This window comes from Canis lupus, chromosome 23 (assembly GCF_011100685.1).
Source record: "Canis lupus familiaris isolate Mischka breed German Shepherd chromosome 23, alternate assembly UU_Cfam_GSD_1.0, whole genome shotgun sequence".
Taxonomy (NCBI): Eukaryota; Metazoa; Chordata; class Mammalia; order Carnivora; family Canidae; genus Canis; species Canis lupus.
The window spans coordinates 45,796,263-45,812,459 of NC_049244.1; the positions used below are offsets into that span (position 1 = coordinate 45,796,263).

Sequence of the window (16,197 nt, forward strand, 5' to 3'; positions counted from 1 at the left end):
CACTAAACCGCTGAGCCACCCAGGGATCCCCTGTTTATTTACTTTTACTTTAGCTAAGATGGACTGGAATTTTCCAAATCAAACTAAAAGCGAGGGAGTGCAGGAGACAATAGGAGAGAAGGCAAGTTTACATGACAAATTCTTACCCTTACACAAGTAAATGCAAGCTCCAGATTGACTCAGCGTGTTTCCTCATCTGGAAGGACCCTTCCCTAAAATTGGATTTGTGAATTGCAGTTTTCTTAACCACTTATCCTCTTCATTGCTTATGTGAAAATTGCAAAGCATATGGGAGAGATTTCTGTGTACATGTCCTAGGCAAGGAAGTTGCCTCATCCATGAGTTTAAAAACACACCTGCTTCTGAGCTGGAATTTTGGTCATATGTTCTTGCTAAGTTCTTGAATTTTTAATTCAATGAAGATTCTTCATCACTAGTGTTTCTCAATGTTTCTTCTGAAGCACAGGCCTGCCTAGGGCTGTGGCTCCATGTGATGCATTGCAAAACAATTTTGTTGACGTATTTAAAATCCATACCAAAAAACTCATTTCACTTCAAATTGGTCATGAAGTATTGGTTTTACATAAAAATTACATTAAAATTTTACATAATTTTTATTACATAAAAATTACATAACAATTTTACATAATTTTTATCACATTGCATAAATTACATAAAAATTTTTATTAATAACTTCCTAAAGCTTCAAGCAAATCCATTCTCAAAAAATTGTGTTTCTCCTGAGACTATAACTTCTGTTCCGTTGCATCTTACTCTCTTTGAGTATGGGGGGAGTGTGCTTGTGTGTACATATCCTAGGAGACAAAGTGATCTACATTATAGATTCTTTTCCTGTAAGCTTATAGGAACTTTCTGTGTAATCTGCAGTAGAACACTATGCTTAAGAATTACTATAGTAACCAAAGGAATGTGTTCCAGGAAACCCAGAAGATGTGTGTGGAAAGATCATATGAGAAGCACAACTAGGAGTTCTAAAATGTTGCATAAAGAGAGTTATAATGCCAAAAAGCTTATTTAAATACTGTACAGAGTAAAGTAATGACAAACATGCTGAAAACATTGGCCCTGAAAGTCTTGAGGAAGGCAAAAATAAGTGCTGCCTATGGATGAGTGAATGGGTTTTGTTAAGGTGGAGGTTCTCATGGGAGTTTTACCCTCTAGAGGATATTGGTGATGAGGTACTTTTGGTTGTCATGACCAAGGCAGGGGTGCGTTGCTCCTGGCAGCTATGAGTAGAGCCTGAGATGCTGCAAAATAGTCTACAATGTCCAAGACAACTCAGCACAACGAATAATCTGGTCTAAAATGTCTATACGGCTGGTGGTGAGAACTCTGGGTTAAGGTTAGGAGAGTTGGAGGGTGCTGGGAAAGCAGAAGAGCAGTCAGGGGACACATGCCTTGGCCTCTTGGAGGCCTTGGATTGGAGCCTCACAACAGCCTCCAGCTGGGACCTGGGAGGGAAGATGCTTTAGCCAGATCTGCCCCCTGGGTTGGGAAAGGGCAGCCCTTCTCTTGGAGCCCAGCCCGAAAGGAATTTGCTATCAGAGGAGGGCCCTAGTGTGCTTTCAGAGCATCTCTTTCGTCTCTTTGAAAGGTTTTTCTCTGTTTATGTTTAAAATTACCTTAACAGAGGAAGCCTTTCATTCCAATAATGAAATAAAGGCTAAATTGAAGGTGACCAATATTTTCGTGGGAAAACGACTGTCAAATGTAATGAGCAACAACAAAGAGAAATGGCTCTTGTTCAATCATTTTCCTTTGAATACGGGAAAATGAGGTGGTAATGGGCCACCTCAGAGGACGGAAGGGGAACAGAAAGAACTGCTTTCTAGAGAAGTTCCTGATTCCTTCGAACGTGTGGGCAAGTGAAGCTGTAATTAGTTAGAAGCAGCTTTGAAATCTATAACTAAAGGGGGGGGGGAGAGACGAACTTTGGTGTAGAGTCCCACTGCCCCCCCCCCCGCCCCCGCAGCTTTTTATTAATGAATTGGATGGTAAGATAACATTCCGGACTCCTGGAGTTCAGAAATGTTTCCTAACGAAATATTCCGTATTTTAATCTTCTGGGCTTCTACCTTTCCTTAGGCTCACTGAGGGGGCGGTAGGGGAAACTAGCTTTGGAATCTACACTGAAAGCCAAGCAAATCCACACTTGTAAGTCAACCCTATTCTTGGAAATTCCCTCCTTCAGAATTATATTTCCGTTTATAGTTTTTTAAGAGCTCTTTTTGGAGGGGTTCCTAGGTGTTTGGTAACGTGGAAGGTAACAGTTGTGAAGATGTATAACACAATTTCTGCATTCAAGGAGCTTAACAGCAGAACGGACAACCACACAAAAACATCAAACACGGCAAAACGTGAAATCCTGGAAAAAGAAGCTTCATAAGATGACTATGGGAACAGAAAGGGATGGGGCATTGGATTTAATCCCTTGCAGATAGAACTTTCAATAACTGGGTGTGAGGGGAAAGGCACAGAAGGGAAAGCATTTTAGAGATAAGGCGGCACAGGGTCCTGTGGTAATTCCTGTAGGGGAAAGGGCTGGAGCACGGGTAGGCGGATGGCGAGATGGTGGGAAGTAGGCTGGAAAGATGGGAAAAGATAGGGGAAGAGGATTGAGGACATTGAGAGCTGGGAACTGGACTGCTATGGATGATAGCCACGGAAGGTTTTTGTGCAGATGTGCAGTAAGATGAGCTCTGGGTTTTAAGAAGTGATTCTGTCTGTAGTGCGGGTACGGCGGTGGGAATGGAGGGGAGGCAGCAGGAGGAAAAGAACTATCCAGAGGCTCTAGCAAAAACATTCTGGCATTCTCCTAGTATCTCATTAGACATCTTTGACCTTGGAAATATATACAGTAATTTATTCAATTAAAAAATCACTCAGCTTTTGTGGTCACAGTCCCTTTGTATTCCAGAGTTTTCTTTTACTTTAGGGTTCAGTGTCCTGCTGAGGCTAGACTCCCTCAGAATCCTCCTTAAATCTAAAGTTTCGTGTTTACAATCTAACCTTTAACCCTTGGATATCATTTACATTCCTCTTGGTGTCTATTTTCTGCTCTTTGGCTAAGGAGCTTCCCTTCTTGCTCTGAGAGTATGAAATCCACTGTAATTAAAGTGCCAGTGGTTTAGTGTGATTGTTCTTTCTTGTTTTTCTGAGAAGTCCTCCTTGCCCTTTGTGGCTCAGCCCAGGATATAATCTTGGCTTTAATCTCCAGGGACAGTACATGTCCTGTGAGTACTGATTTCAAGAAGGACACTGAGCCTAAACATTCACTTGGAGTAAATTATTTTTTTTATTAATTCCAAGGAAAATTGATGGAAAGTAAACTGATACCCTCTCGGACTGAATGAGAACTCCCATGTCAGTACAAGTGTGAATAGGACTGGAAGTGTTACTTTGCTGAAATCTGAAATCTTGCTAGAACTGTGCTGGGCTGCCTCATATATATAGGATCCTCACTCCCACCCCAATCAAGAGGGCATAATGTACTTTTTTTTTTTTTTTTTTCCATGGAGAATAGCAAGTGGTAACAAGACATCTTAAGTGTCCCTCATGGTGGGGTTGTAACTCTCCATCTTTTCCTCTTCTCGGTGATTTTTGAAAATCATTTAGTTAAAAGATAATAAAACGTGTTGCAAAGGGACTCATGTTTCTGGCCATGATGGGTTAACTGGGACTGAACTAGCCTTCCTGAATAAACTAGAAGTAGATGAAATATGTGAAGTGACTGTTTTCAGAAATTGGACAGCAGATAGTGCAGGACTTTGATCCCTAAGAGGAATATAACAAGGAACTGCATACAGTGGTCCAGGCTTTCTCTTGGAGGCTGTATTGGCTCGGGCTGCTTTAACAAAATACCATAGACTGGGTGGATTAAACAACTGAAGTTTATGTTTTCATAGTTCTGAAAACCAGAAGTCCAAAACCAGGGTGAGATCAGGGTTGGTTACTAGGGAGGCCTTTCTGGCCTGTGGATGACTGTCTTCTTACTGTGTCCTCAACGTGACTTTTTTTCTGTGCCCACGCGGAGAGAGAAAGAACCCTGGTGTCTCTTCTTATAAGGACCCCAGTCCTACCTATGGGATTAGGGCCCCATTCTTCTGAGCTCATTTAGTTACCTTACTAAAGGGCCCATCTCTAAATACAGTCACATTGAGGGTTAGGGCTTCAACATATTGGAGGGAACACAGTTCAGTCCATAACAGGGACGCTTCCCAGACCAAGGTGCAGAGATCTCAGGCAGAGCGTGTCATTTTACCAAGCAGGGCATGCAGATTGGAGTTCAAGGAGGTGGCTAGAATTTTAGGGTAGAAACCACAGAGATCAGAGCTATGTGAAGAAAGACCCCCAGAAGTCTCTGTAGGAGCTCCCTTGAGTGTTGCTGAAACCCCAGAAGGTTGCAAAAAGAACAGGGAGTTGTAGGCTGAACAATTACTAGAGCTCAAAAGGACTGGGAAACATTCATGTTTTGAGCTGCCAGAATGGACTTAATAGGGCATTCAGTCAAGACCCCAGAAGGGTCACACCTTGGCAAGAGGGCCAAACTAGCCCAGAGTAAAGACTGCCCTCAGCTCGCACCTATGAGCTTAATAAACCTTAAAAGGCTTAACATTAACCTAACTGCCTCACAAAACACTCTTAACCCCCAGTAAAGAAACAACAAAATTTAACACTCCCCAATATAGAGCTTGCAATGTTGATTTAGTAAGAAATTACTGCACGAGAAAAGAAGCAGGAAAAATGTGGGTCATAGCCAGTTGAAAAACCAATAAATAGTAACCACTCAGAAAGGACTAAAATGATGGAATTAGCAAAGATTTTAATAGTCTTTATACATATGTTCAAATATTTAAAAACGAATACAATAATGAGAGAAGTTGAAGGTCTAAAAAAAAAACAAATGGAATTTCTAGTAGTGAGACAATGCAATATCTTGCATGAGTAATTCACTGGAGGAGCTTAAAAGAAGATTAAACACTGATGGAAAGATTGGTGAACTTGAAAACATGGCAAAAGGAACTAAACTGAAGGAAGAGACCAAAGAGTGAAAAAATTAACAGCATCAGTGACCTGTGGGACAATATTATGAGACCTAATTTTTGAGTAACTAGGATCTCAGGTAGGGGGAAGAAAAAAATTGAATAGTGGTGAAAAATGTTCCTCCCAAAATTTTAAGTTTTATCGAAATATAATTCAACCTGCCATACAATTCACTCATTTAAACTATACGATTTGGGACACCTGGGTAGCTCAGCGGTTGGGCGCCTGCCTTCGGCTCAGGTTGTGGGCTCAGGTCATGATCCTGGGGTCCAGGATCAAGTTCTGCATCAGGTTCCCTGCAGGGAGCCTGCTTCTCCCTCTGCCTGTGTCTCTGCCTCTCTATCTCAGTCTGTGTCTCTCATGAATAAATAAATAAATCTTTAAAACAAATAAATATATGATTTGTGGTGTATTTACAGGCTTGTGCAACTATCAACTTCAACCTAATTTTGGATCATTTTTTGCCCTCCCTAAAACAAACCCCTGCAATCACAGTCAGTTTTAGAGTATTTTCATTCCTCAACCAAAAAGCCTATGCAAGTTGGCCATCTTCTGCCTTTTCTAGCATCTTCTAGCCCGAGGCAACCACTAATCCGTGTTCTGTCTCTATAGATATGCTAATCTTGGACAATTCATATAAATGAAGTCCTATAATATGTGGTCTTGTGGGACTAGTTTCATTTAGCCTAATATTTTCAAGGTTCATCCATGTTTTAGCATGTGGTCAGTACTTCATTTCTTTGTATTGCTGAATAATATCCCCTTGTATGGATATACCACATTCTGTTGCATCAGTTGACGGACATTTGGGTGCTTCTTTAGGAGTGGAGTTACCAGGCCATTTGGAAGCTTTAGGTTTAGTATTTCGAGGAACTGCCACACTGTTTTCCAAAGACGCTGTACTATTTTACATTCCCAGCGTCATTGTGTGAGTATTCCAATTTCTCTACCTCCTTGCCAACCCTTGTTCTCTCATCTCATTTTCTTATTATAGCCATCCTTGTGGTTATGATGTATTTCATTGTGGGCTTTATTTGCGGTTTTTTTTTTTTTTCTTTCTTTCTTGAGAGTAAATGATATGGGTCTTTTCAGGTAGTTCTTGGCCTTTTGTATATCTTCCTTGGAGAAATGTCTATTCAGGCCTTTTGCCCATTTTTAATTGGGTTATTTGTCTTATTTATGAGTTGTAAGAGTTCTTTATATATTCTACACACTAGATTTTTGTTACATATATGATTTGCAGATATTTTCTCCCATTCTGCAGGTTGTCTTTTTACTTTCCTGTGTCTTTTGAAGCATACAAATTTTAATATTGATGAGTTGGTGTCACTTTTTCTTTTGGTATCATATCTGAAAAACCATTGCCTAATTCAAGGTCATTGAGATTTATGCTTATGTTTTCTTTTAATGGTTTTATAGTTTTAGTTCTTACAGTTAGGTCTCTGATTCATTTTGCATTAATTTTTATATATGGTAGGAGGAGGGGGGCTCAATTTTGTCTTTTGCATGTGAGTATCCAGTCATCCAAGACCATTTGTTGAAAAGACTATTGTTTCCTTGTTGAATTGTGCTGTCACCTTCTCAAAAATCAATTGAGTATAGATGTGAGGATTTATATATGGATTCTCAATTCTATTCCATTGATCCATATGTCTAGCCTTATGCCAGGATGACACTATCTTGATCACTGTAGTTTTGTAGTAAGTTTTTTTTTTTTTTAAGATTTACTTATTTACTTATTTATGCAAGAGCGAGGGGAGGGGTAGAGGGAGAAAGAATCTCCAGCAGACTCCCTGCTGAGCATGGAGCCTGTTGCAGGGCTCTTAGGGGGGGCTTGATCTCTCCACTCTGAGATCATGACCGGAGCAGAAATCAAGAGTTGGACACTTAACTGACTGAGCCACCCAAGTGCCCCTGTAGTAAGTTTTAAAATAGGGATGTATGAATCTTCCAACTTTATTCTGCCTTTTTAAAATTGTTTGGGATATTCTGGGTCCCTGGCATTTCCACATGAATTTTAGGATCAGTGTGCCAATTTCTGCAAAAAACCCAGGATTTGGGTAGAAATTATCTCAATCCAGGGTGCCTGGGTGGCTCAGTGGTTGAGCATCTGCCTTGGGCTCAGGTTGTAATCCTAGGGTCCTGGGATTGAGTCCCAAGTCGGACTCCTTGTGTGGAGCCTGCTTCTCCCTCTGCCTATGTCTCTGCCTCTCTCTCTGTGTCTCTCATGAATAAATAAATAGAATCTTTTTTAAAAAAAGGAAATTATATTAATCTGTGTATCAATTTGGTGAGTATTGCTGTCCTAACAATATTAAGTCTTCTGATCCCTGAACATGGGTGACATTCCATTTACTTAGGTCTTTAATTTCTTTAAACAATGTTTTGTAAATTTTGGTGTATGAGTCTTGGCTTCTTTTCTTAAAATTGTAACTAGATATTTTATTTTTTGGTGATATCATAAATGGAACTGTTTCCTTAATTTCATTTCAGAATGTTCATTGCTAGCGTGTAGAGAAATACAACTTATTTTTATACATTAATCCTATGTTCTGTAACTTTGCTGAACTTGTTTATTCATCCTAATATTTGTGTGTATGTGCGGACTACTTTGGGTTTTCTATATGTAAGATCACCCCATCTGCAAACAGAGATAGTTTTACTTTTTTCTTTTTTGATCTGGATGCTTTTTCTTTTTCTTGCCCTGACCAGAACCTCTCATACAATGATAATCAGATCAGAGCAGATATCCTTACCTGTTCTGATCTTGGTGGAAAGCACCCAGTTTTTCACCTTTAAGCCTGATGCTAGATTTGAAGTTTCCAGAAGATGTCCTCTGTAAGGGTGAGGAAGTTCTCTGCTTTTTCTGCATTTATTGAAATGATCATATTTTCTCCCCTTTACTCTGTATTATTGTCTGTTATACTAATTTTCAGATATTAAGCCAGCCCTACATTTCTGGAACAAATTTCACTTGGTCATGGTGTATAATCTTTTCTATATGCTGTAGCATTTATTGAGAATGTTTACATATCTGTTCACAAGCAATATAGATCTTTAGTTGCTGTTCTTATGCTAGTTTTGTCTGATTTGTTATCGGGTTAATACTGGCCTCATAAAATGGTTTAGGATGTGTCTATTCCTCATCTATTTTCTGGAACAACTTGTGAAGAATTCATAATAATTCTTCTCTGAATGTTTGGCACAAGTCACCAGTGACACTATCTTTTCCTTGGGGTGGAGTTTTTCTTTGTGGAAATTTAAAAATTACCAGTTTTATCTCTTTACTTATTACAGACCAAGTCACATTTTCCATTTCATTTTATGTCTGTTTCAGTATTTTGTGTATTCCTGGCAATTTCTCCATTTCATTTAAATTATCTGATGTGTCAACATACATCTATTCCTCATTTTCCCTTATAATCCTTTTTATTTACATAAGTTTGGTAAACATCCTCTTTTATTCCTGTTTGAAGTGATTTGAGTCTTCTCTCTTTGGCTGTTCTAGCTAAAATTTTGTCAATTTTGTTCATCTTTTCAAAGAACCAAATTTTGGCTTCATTGATTTTTTTTTTTCTATTGCTTTTCTACCTTCTGGAAACCAGGAAAAAGGGGAAAAATCTTTAAAGCAGCCAGTGAAACACAAGATACATTGCTTATAGAGGCAGACGAAGCCCTGCAATACAGCAGATGATGGAATAGCACTACACTTGAAATGGATGCATTGATTCTTTAAAAACAGTTGATGAAACAAACAAACAAAAACACACACACATTTCCTTTGAGTCTGAAGTTGTCAGCTTGATCTCTGCATAAGGCAGTATGTTTTACCAAAAAGAACCCTTCACTGCCCCTGAGTGCCCAGACGACCACTGTGTTCCAGAGTTCTTCAGAGCAGAGGTGGTGATTTTTCTTTCCAGCAAAAAGGAAAAGAACGCAAGTAATAGGCCCACTGCCACTGGGCTAGTCCCAGTGTAGGCAGGAGTTTGTGCTGATCCTGATGCTTTTAGGGAAATGTGTTTTCTCCCTGATTTTAGCCCTAATCTAGTCTTTATCAACCTTGGCTGCTCTGTAGAATCAGCTGGGAAGCTTTAAAAAAGTACCGAGGCCCATCTACATGCCAGACCAATTTAAATTTAGAGTCTAGTGGTGGAACCAGGCCATCTGATTTTGTGCGTATGTGTGTGTCTCTAAAAAAATGCACATATATTAATATAAAATATATGTACATATATGTTGTATGAGGTGGTTTTTGGTTTTTTTGTTGTTGTTGTTTTTACTTATTATGTGAAACTTTTAAAATATATACCAAAGTGGGAAGAACAATGATCTTCAAACTGGTGGTATGTTAAAGAAGAGCTAGTTCATATATTTTTTTAATGGATAGAGGTGGGTGTCCTATTACATTAAGGTGGGTGGCATTTAGATTCCACTGAATTCATTTTAGAAAGCGATGTTTTATTTCAAAATATCAAGATTCACAGTGCCTTAGAAATAACATTCTTCACAACCACTTAAACTTATTATGAATCCTTATAGATTCAAATGAAAAATATGCAAGAGAGAGCATACATTAAAAACCTTTTTTAAGGGCATGAGAAGGGGAAAGTTTGAACGTTACTGGTCTGGGCCTTGTCTTTGTAGTTCAGTGAAGCAGAAACAGATCCATACTCTACAACTTTATCTGTTTTAGGATTGATAAACAATAAGCAAGGCAGCAACTTAAATGAGCACTTTTACAGAATTGTGGGGTATGTGTGATCTAGCACTTTCTATCTGCGATCTGTGGGTAACAGAGAAGCCAATGTGTTTGTATGGTACAAAGTTACTTTCACTATTGTTAATACTTACTGGTACACGTTTTTTTTTTTGTTTGTTTTTTGTTTTTTTTAAAGATTTTATTTATTCATGACAGACAGAGAGAGAAAATGAGAGGCAGAGGCACAGGCAGAGGGAGAAGCAGGCCCCGTGCAGGAAGCCCGATGTGGGACTCGATCCCGGGACTCCAGGATCGGGCCCCGGGCCAAAGACGGCACCAAACCGTTGGGCCACCAGGGCTGCCCTTAATATAACTTTTTAAAATAGTAATAATCATTCTCTTCTGAAATTAGCTTTCATTCCTATTAGTACTTTTAAATTACCTAACCTAAGTCTGTGATCTATTTCTAATTCTTTTGGTCCTCGGGAGAGAGGTGAGGTCATTTCCTGGCATGGGAAGGACTGTGTGAATGGGCTGCTGGGATCCACGCACAGGCTTTGCTGCGTCTCTGTCTCTGCCTTCACTGAGCACAGCTTGCTGCAGGCGGGACACCCTACCTGTAAGTCACTACCTCTGTGTGAAGTCAATTTTATCTTTTTCAGTTTCAGCTGAGAAAACTGAGGCTCTCGGAGGTTAAGTAACTAGACCAACGGCACAGAGCTAGTTGGTGGGGAGGTGGGACTCGCCCCTGGATTGTCTAACTGATGATTTCCACTTTAGCACGTGGTTCTCGGGGCTCTGGCTCTGGGCAAAGAGCTTCCAGGCGAGGAACCAGAAGGAAGAACATTGGATCAGGGCTGAAGACCAGGGCTCACCTTCTATTTCCAGGACCTGGTTAGCTGTGAGACCTAAGTAAGTCACTTAACCATCTTCCAGTCTGTCTGGTTGTTGGGAATTTGCAGGCTTGTGTGAGATTTAAACTGGAATCAATTTATGAGTATGACAGGATTCGTTTATCCGGTTTTCTAGCTCTTATTTTGTAGAATTATTCAAAAACCATCAAATTACCTATTGACCACAGAGGAGTTCATGAAACATCACTTGATTTTATGGAATTAGGAATGAGATTCCCTCTGCCCCATCTCTTTTGAATGCTACGGTGAATAGATTTCAAAGTTTGGAAGTATGGAAGTGTGTAGTATCCCTGCCTATTTTGGCAATGGGGAAAGGAGTCAGTGTGGACACGGGAAAATGTGCACATCTTTTTAGATAGAAAGATATTCCCTGTGTACATTCCAGATAATCGATGAATTGAATGACCCCGAATAGAAAATGTCTAAATTGTTCATGTTAAGCTCTGAATCTGGTCTCTATCTCTGGTGAATTATGTAGAGTTAAAAAACAAGAATATCATTTGTATTAAAGGAATTTCACTTATTCCTTGAATGAGGAGAGAAGAAATTTCTAAGTTCTGGCTTACATGGTCTGATTCCCTGCTCTAATTTCAAGAATCCAGTTAAAACTTTTGCTGATTCAAAGAACTGTTGCTTCTCCTAAAAAATTGCTTCAAATGTCTTCTATGTTTGTTCACTTATTTCTGGCTAGCCTTTTAAAAAAGAAAAAAGACTAATTTTGGATATTAACTATATATAAAGAGTAATTAATGAAAGCCCATGAACTTAACACTTTGCTAGAGAGATAATCAACGGTCCTGCATAGCTCTCCCCATCACATATGCCTCCAGTGGTGAGCACCAGCCTGAAACCTGACATGTATCATTCCTATGCCTGTCTTTCTTTCTCTTTCTTTCTTTTCTTTCTTTCTTTCTCTCTTTCTTCTTTCTTCTTTCCCTTCCTTCTTTCTTCTTTCTTCTTCTTTTCTTCTTCTTCTTCTTCTTCTTCTTCTTCTTCTTCTTCGTTCTTCTGCTTCTTTCTTCTTCTCCTTCTTCTCTTTCTTTCTTCTTCTTTTCTTTCCTCTTTTTTGATTTTATTTATTATTCATGAGAGACACAGAGGGAGAGGGAGAGACACAGGCAGAGGAGAAGAAGGCTCCCCGCAGGGAGTCCACTGTGGGACTTGATCCCAGAACCCTGGGACCACGCCCTGACCTGAGCCACCCACACCTTTATTTATGCTTTTTCTACATAGATGTGTCTAGCTAAATAATAGGTGGGATGGTTTTGCATGTTTTAAGACTTCATATAAATAGAATAATATTAAAGGTATTCCTCTTCCCTCTTTTTTTTTTCCTTCAAAGTGAGACTGTTTTGGAGGGTTGTTTATATTGATTCAGATAGTTCTAGTTCATTCATTTTCACTGTTGTATGAAATTCCACTGTGTGGAATTCCACGTCTTAGTTTGGATTGCTGAAACAAAACACCACAGACTTGGGAGCTTATAAACAACATGAATGTATTTCTCAAAGTTCTGGAAGCCCAAAGTCTGTGATCAGGGTGTAGGGTATGTTTGGGTTCTGGTGAAAACCTTCCTCTTGGCTACAGATTGATTTCTCCTTTTATCCTTACATGGAGAAAAGAGCATGAGTTGACTCTGGGTTCTTCTTATCAGGGTACTATTCCCATTCTAAAGGGCTCTGTCTTTATGACCTAATAATCTCCTAAAGACCCCACCTCCAGATACCACCACTTTGGGGATTAGATTTCAACCTGTGCGTTTTGGAGGAACACAAACAGTCCATAATATCCCACGATTTACCTGTTCTTCTGTCGATGGAAAATTTGTTTTGCTATTACAAACAATGCTGCAGTGCCCAAGCTTGTTTTTGTCTCTTTTGTAAATGTGTTTTTCTCTGGGATGTATCTGTGTAGGGTTGAAACTTCCATGTATTGGGTGTACACATCCTCATCTTTCCTAGAGAGTGTAGATCGCTGTCCAAAGTGATGCTGACAATTTACATTTTCTCCAAAGGTATTTGAGCATTCCCATAGCTTTTCATCCTTGCTCTCTCAGCGGTCATTACTGGATGGAACAGAGAAGAAGTGCGCGGTGACTCGCACAGAAGAGGTGCGAGTGGTTGGATCAACTCCGCAGACTGGAAATTGAAGCCCTTTAAGGAAAAGGACAAATGTCTGTGGAATAAAATCCAAATTCCTTACCATGACCACACACAGCACTGCCTTACCTGGCTTCCTCTTACCTGGCCAGCTTCTCCAGCCTCACCTCACTTAGGGTGGCCTTCCTTCTATTACTAGAACATGCAAACTCATTCCCACCCCAGAACTGGATGTTGTCTCTGCCTAGAACACTCTCCTCCCAGCTCATTGCATTACTGGTTTCTTCTTGACCATTGTATAGCAGCCCCATTGGAGAGACCTTCTCTGACTACAAAATATCAACTAGTCTTGCTATTTATCTTCCTGCTTACCCCATAGCTCTCATTTACATTACTGGGTGTTTGTTTTTTTTTTTTTCATTGTGTTAATTGCAATTTGAAATGATTTACTTTGTTTCGCTCACTGGAATGTAATCCTATGAGGGTCACATACAACGCCTGACATGTGCCAATTTTTTATTGAGTGAGCGAATGTACACCTCGATGCCTTCTCCACTTGGTAACTTGTTACCCCTTCCTATCGCTTCTCCCACATTTACTGTCCCAGCATTCTGCTGACCAGTAATGTAGAGATGAGGATGAATGTAAAAGAGCTTGATAGAATCCTATACAGACACCCTGTCCAGTGCTACCTATTTCCCTCTGAAATGTCCCAAGATCTCACCCATTGACTCTACCCACAGTTGAACCATTCTCTTTGGACTGAAGTCAGGCCATTCCCCTCTACCCACAATGCCCAGAACAGATGACTCCCACTCTTCTCTCTCCATCTTTCTGGAGGTTATTGTGGCTTCCATAAATGTTTGGTAAAGGACGAGGTTTCCCCTGACTCATCTCTGCCCCTTTCTTACTAACTGTGGTGTGGAAGACTCCTCAAGGTGCTGAGTGTATATTCATTTACTCATTGTCTGGGCAGCGGGGCAGCGGTGACTTTGTGGGCACCATTGAGTCACCTGTGATTCCTGCATCCAGCTGATTTTACTAAAGGATTACTTGTTGCTTCTGGGAGACAATACCATGCGAAATTTCCGTATTTTAATCTTCTGGGCTTCTACCTTTCCTTGGCCTCACTGAGGGGCGTAGGGGAAACTAGCTTTGGAATCTACACTGAAAGCCAAGCAAATCCACACTTGTAAGTCAACCCTATTCTTGGAAATTCCCTCTCTTCAGATTATTTTCCGTTATAGTTTTTTAAGGTCTCTTTTTGGAGGGGTTCCTAGGGTTTGGTAACGTGGAAGGTAACAGTTGTGAAGATGTATAACACAATTTCTGCATTCAAGGAGCTTAACCGCAGAACGGACAACCACACAAAAACATCAAACACGGCAAAACTGAAATCCTGGAAAAAGAAGCTTCATAAGATGACTATGGGAACAGAAAGGGATGGGGCATTGGATTAATCCCTTGCAGATAGAACTTTCATAACTGGGTGTGAGGGAAAGGCACAGAAGGGAAAGCATTTAGAGATAAGGCGGCACAGGTCCTGTGGTAATTCCTGTAGGGAAAGGGCTGGAGGCACGGGTAGGCGGATGGCGAGATGGTGGGAAGTAGGCTGGAAAGATGGGAAAAGATGGGAAGAGATTGAGGACATGTGAGAGCTGGGAACTGGACTGCTATGGATGCCACGGAAGGTTTTTTGTGCAGATGTGCAGTAAGATGAGCTCTGGGTTTTAAGAAGTGATTCTGTCTGTAGTGCGGGTACGCGGTGGGAATGAGGGGAGGCAGCAGGAGGAAAAGAACTATCCAAGGCTCTAGCAAAAACATCTGGCATTCTCCTAGTATCTCATTAGACATCTTTGACCTTGGAAATATATACAGTAATTTATTCAATTAAAAAATCACTCAGCTTTTGTGGCACAGTCCTGTATCCAGAGTTTTCTTTTACTTTAGGGTTCAGTGTCCTGCTGAGGCTAGACTCCCTCAGAATCCTCCTTAAATCTAAAGTTTCGTGTTTACAATCTAACCTTTAACCCTTGATATCATTTACATTCCTCTTGGTGTCTATTTTCTGCTCTTTGGCTAAGGAGCTTCCCTTCTTGCTCTGAGAGTATGAAATCCACTGTAATTAAGTGCCAGTGGTTAGTGTGATTGTTCTTTCTTGTTTTTTCTGAGAAGTCCTCTCTTGCCCTTTGTGGCTCAGCCCAGGTATAATTTGGCTTTAATCTCCAGGGACAGTACATGTCCTGTGAGTACTGATTTCAAGAGGACACTGAGCCTAAACATTCACTTGGAGTAAATTATTTTTTTTTATTAATTCCAAGGAAAATTGATGAAAGTAAACTGATACCCTCATCGACTGAATGAGAACTCCCATGTCAGTACAAGTGTGAATAGGACTGGAAGTGTTACTTTGCTGAAATCTGAAATCTTGCTAGAACTGTGCTGGGCTGCCTCATATATATAGGATCCTCACTCCCCCACCAATCAAGAGGGCATAATGTACTTTTTTTTTTTTTTTTTTCCATGGAAATAGCAAGTGGTAACAAGACATCTTAAGTGTCCCTCATGGTGGGGTTGTAACTCTCCATCTTTTCCTTCTCGGTGATTTTTGAAAATCATTAGTTAAAGATATAAAACGTGTTTTGCAAAGGGACTCATGTTCTCTGGCCATGATGGGTTAACTGGACTGAACTACCTTCCTGAATAAACTAAAGTAGATGAAATATGTGAAGTGACTGTTTTCAGAAATTGGACAGCAGATAGTGCAGGACTTTGATCCCTAAGAGGAATATAACAAGGACCTGCATACAGTGGTCCAGGCTTTCTCTTGGAGGCTGTATTGGCTGCGGCTGCTTTAACAAAATACCATAGACTGGTGGATTAACAACTGAAGTTTATGTTTTCATAGTTCTGAAAACAGAAGTCCAACCAGGGTGAGATCAGGGTTGGTTACTAGGGAGCCTTTCTGGCCTGTGGATGACTGTCTTCTTACTGTGTCCACAACGTGACTTTTTTTTCTGTGCCCACGCGGAGAGAGAAAGAACCCTGTGTCTCTTCTTATAAGGACCCCAGTCCTACCTATGGGATTAGGGCCCCATTCTTCTGAGCTCATTTAGTTACCTTACTAAAGGGCCCATCTCTAAATACAGTCACATTGAGGGTAGGGCTTCAACATATTGGAGGAACACAGTTCAGTCCATAACAGGGACCTTCCCAGACCAAGGTGCAGAGATCTCGGCAGAGCGTGTCATTTTACCAAGCAGGCATGCAGATTGGAGTTCAAGGAGGTGGCTAGAATTTTAGGGTAGAAACCACAGAGATCAGAGCTATGTGAAGAAAGACCCCCAGAAGTCTCTGTAGGAGCTCCCTTGAGTGTTGCTGAAACCCCAGAAGGTTGCAAAAGAACAGGGATTGTAGGCTG

General features: G+C 40.4%; 1 long non-coding RNA gene across 1 annotated transcript; it reads left to right on the plus strand.

Annotated features, from left to right (window-relative positions):
* Nucleotides 1-10,039: 10,039 nt before the first annotated feature.
* Nucleotides 10,040-12,870, plus strand: LOC119877439. Its single transcript, XR_005377199.1, has 3 exons — nt 10,040-10,382; nt 10,544-10,675; nt 12,692-12,870. It is a non-coding gene; the product is annotated as an uncharacterized LOC119877439 (long non-coding RNA).
* The last annotated feature ends 3,327 nt before the right edge of the window (nt 12,871-16,197 follow it).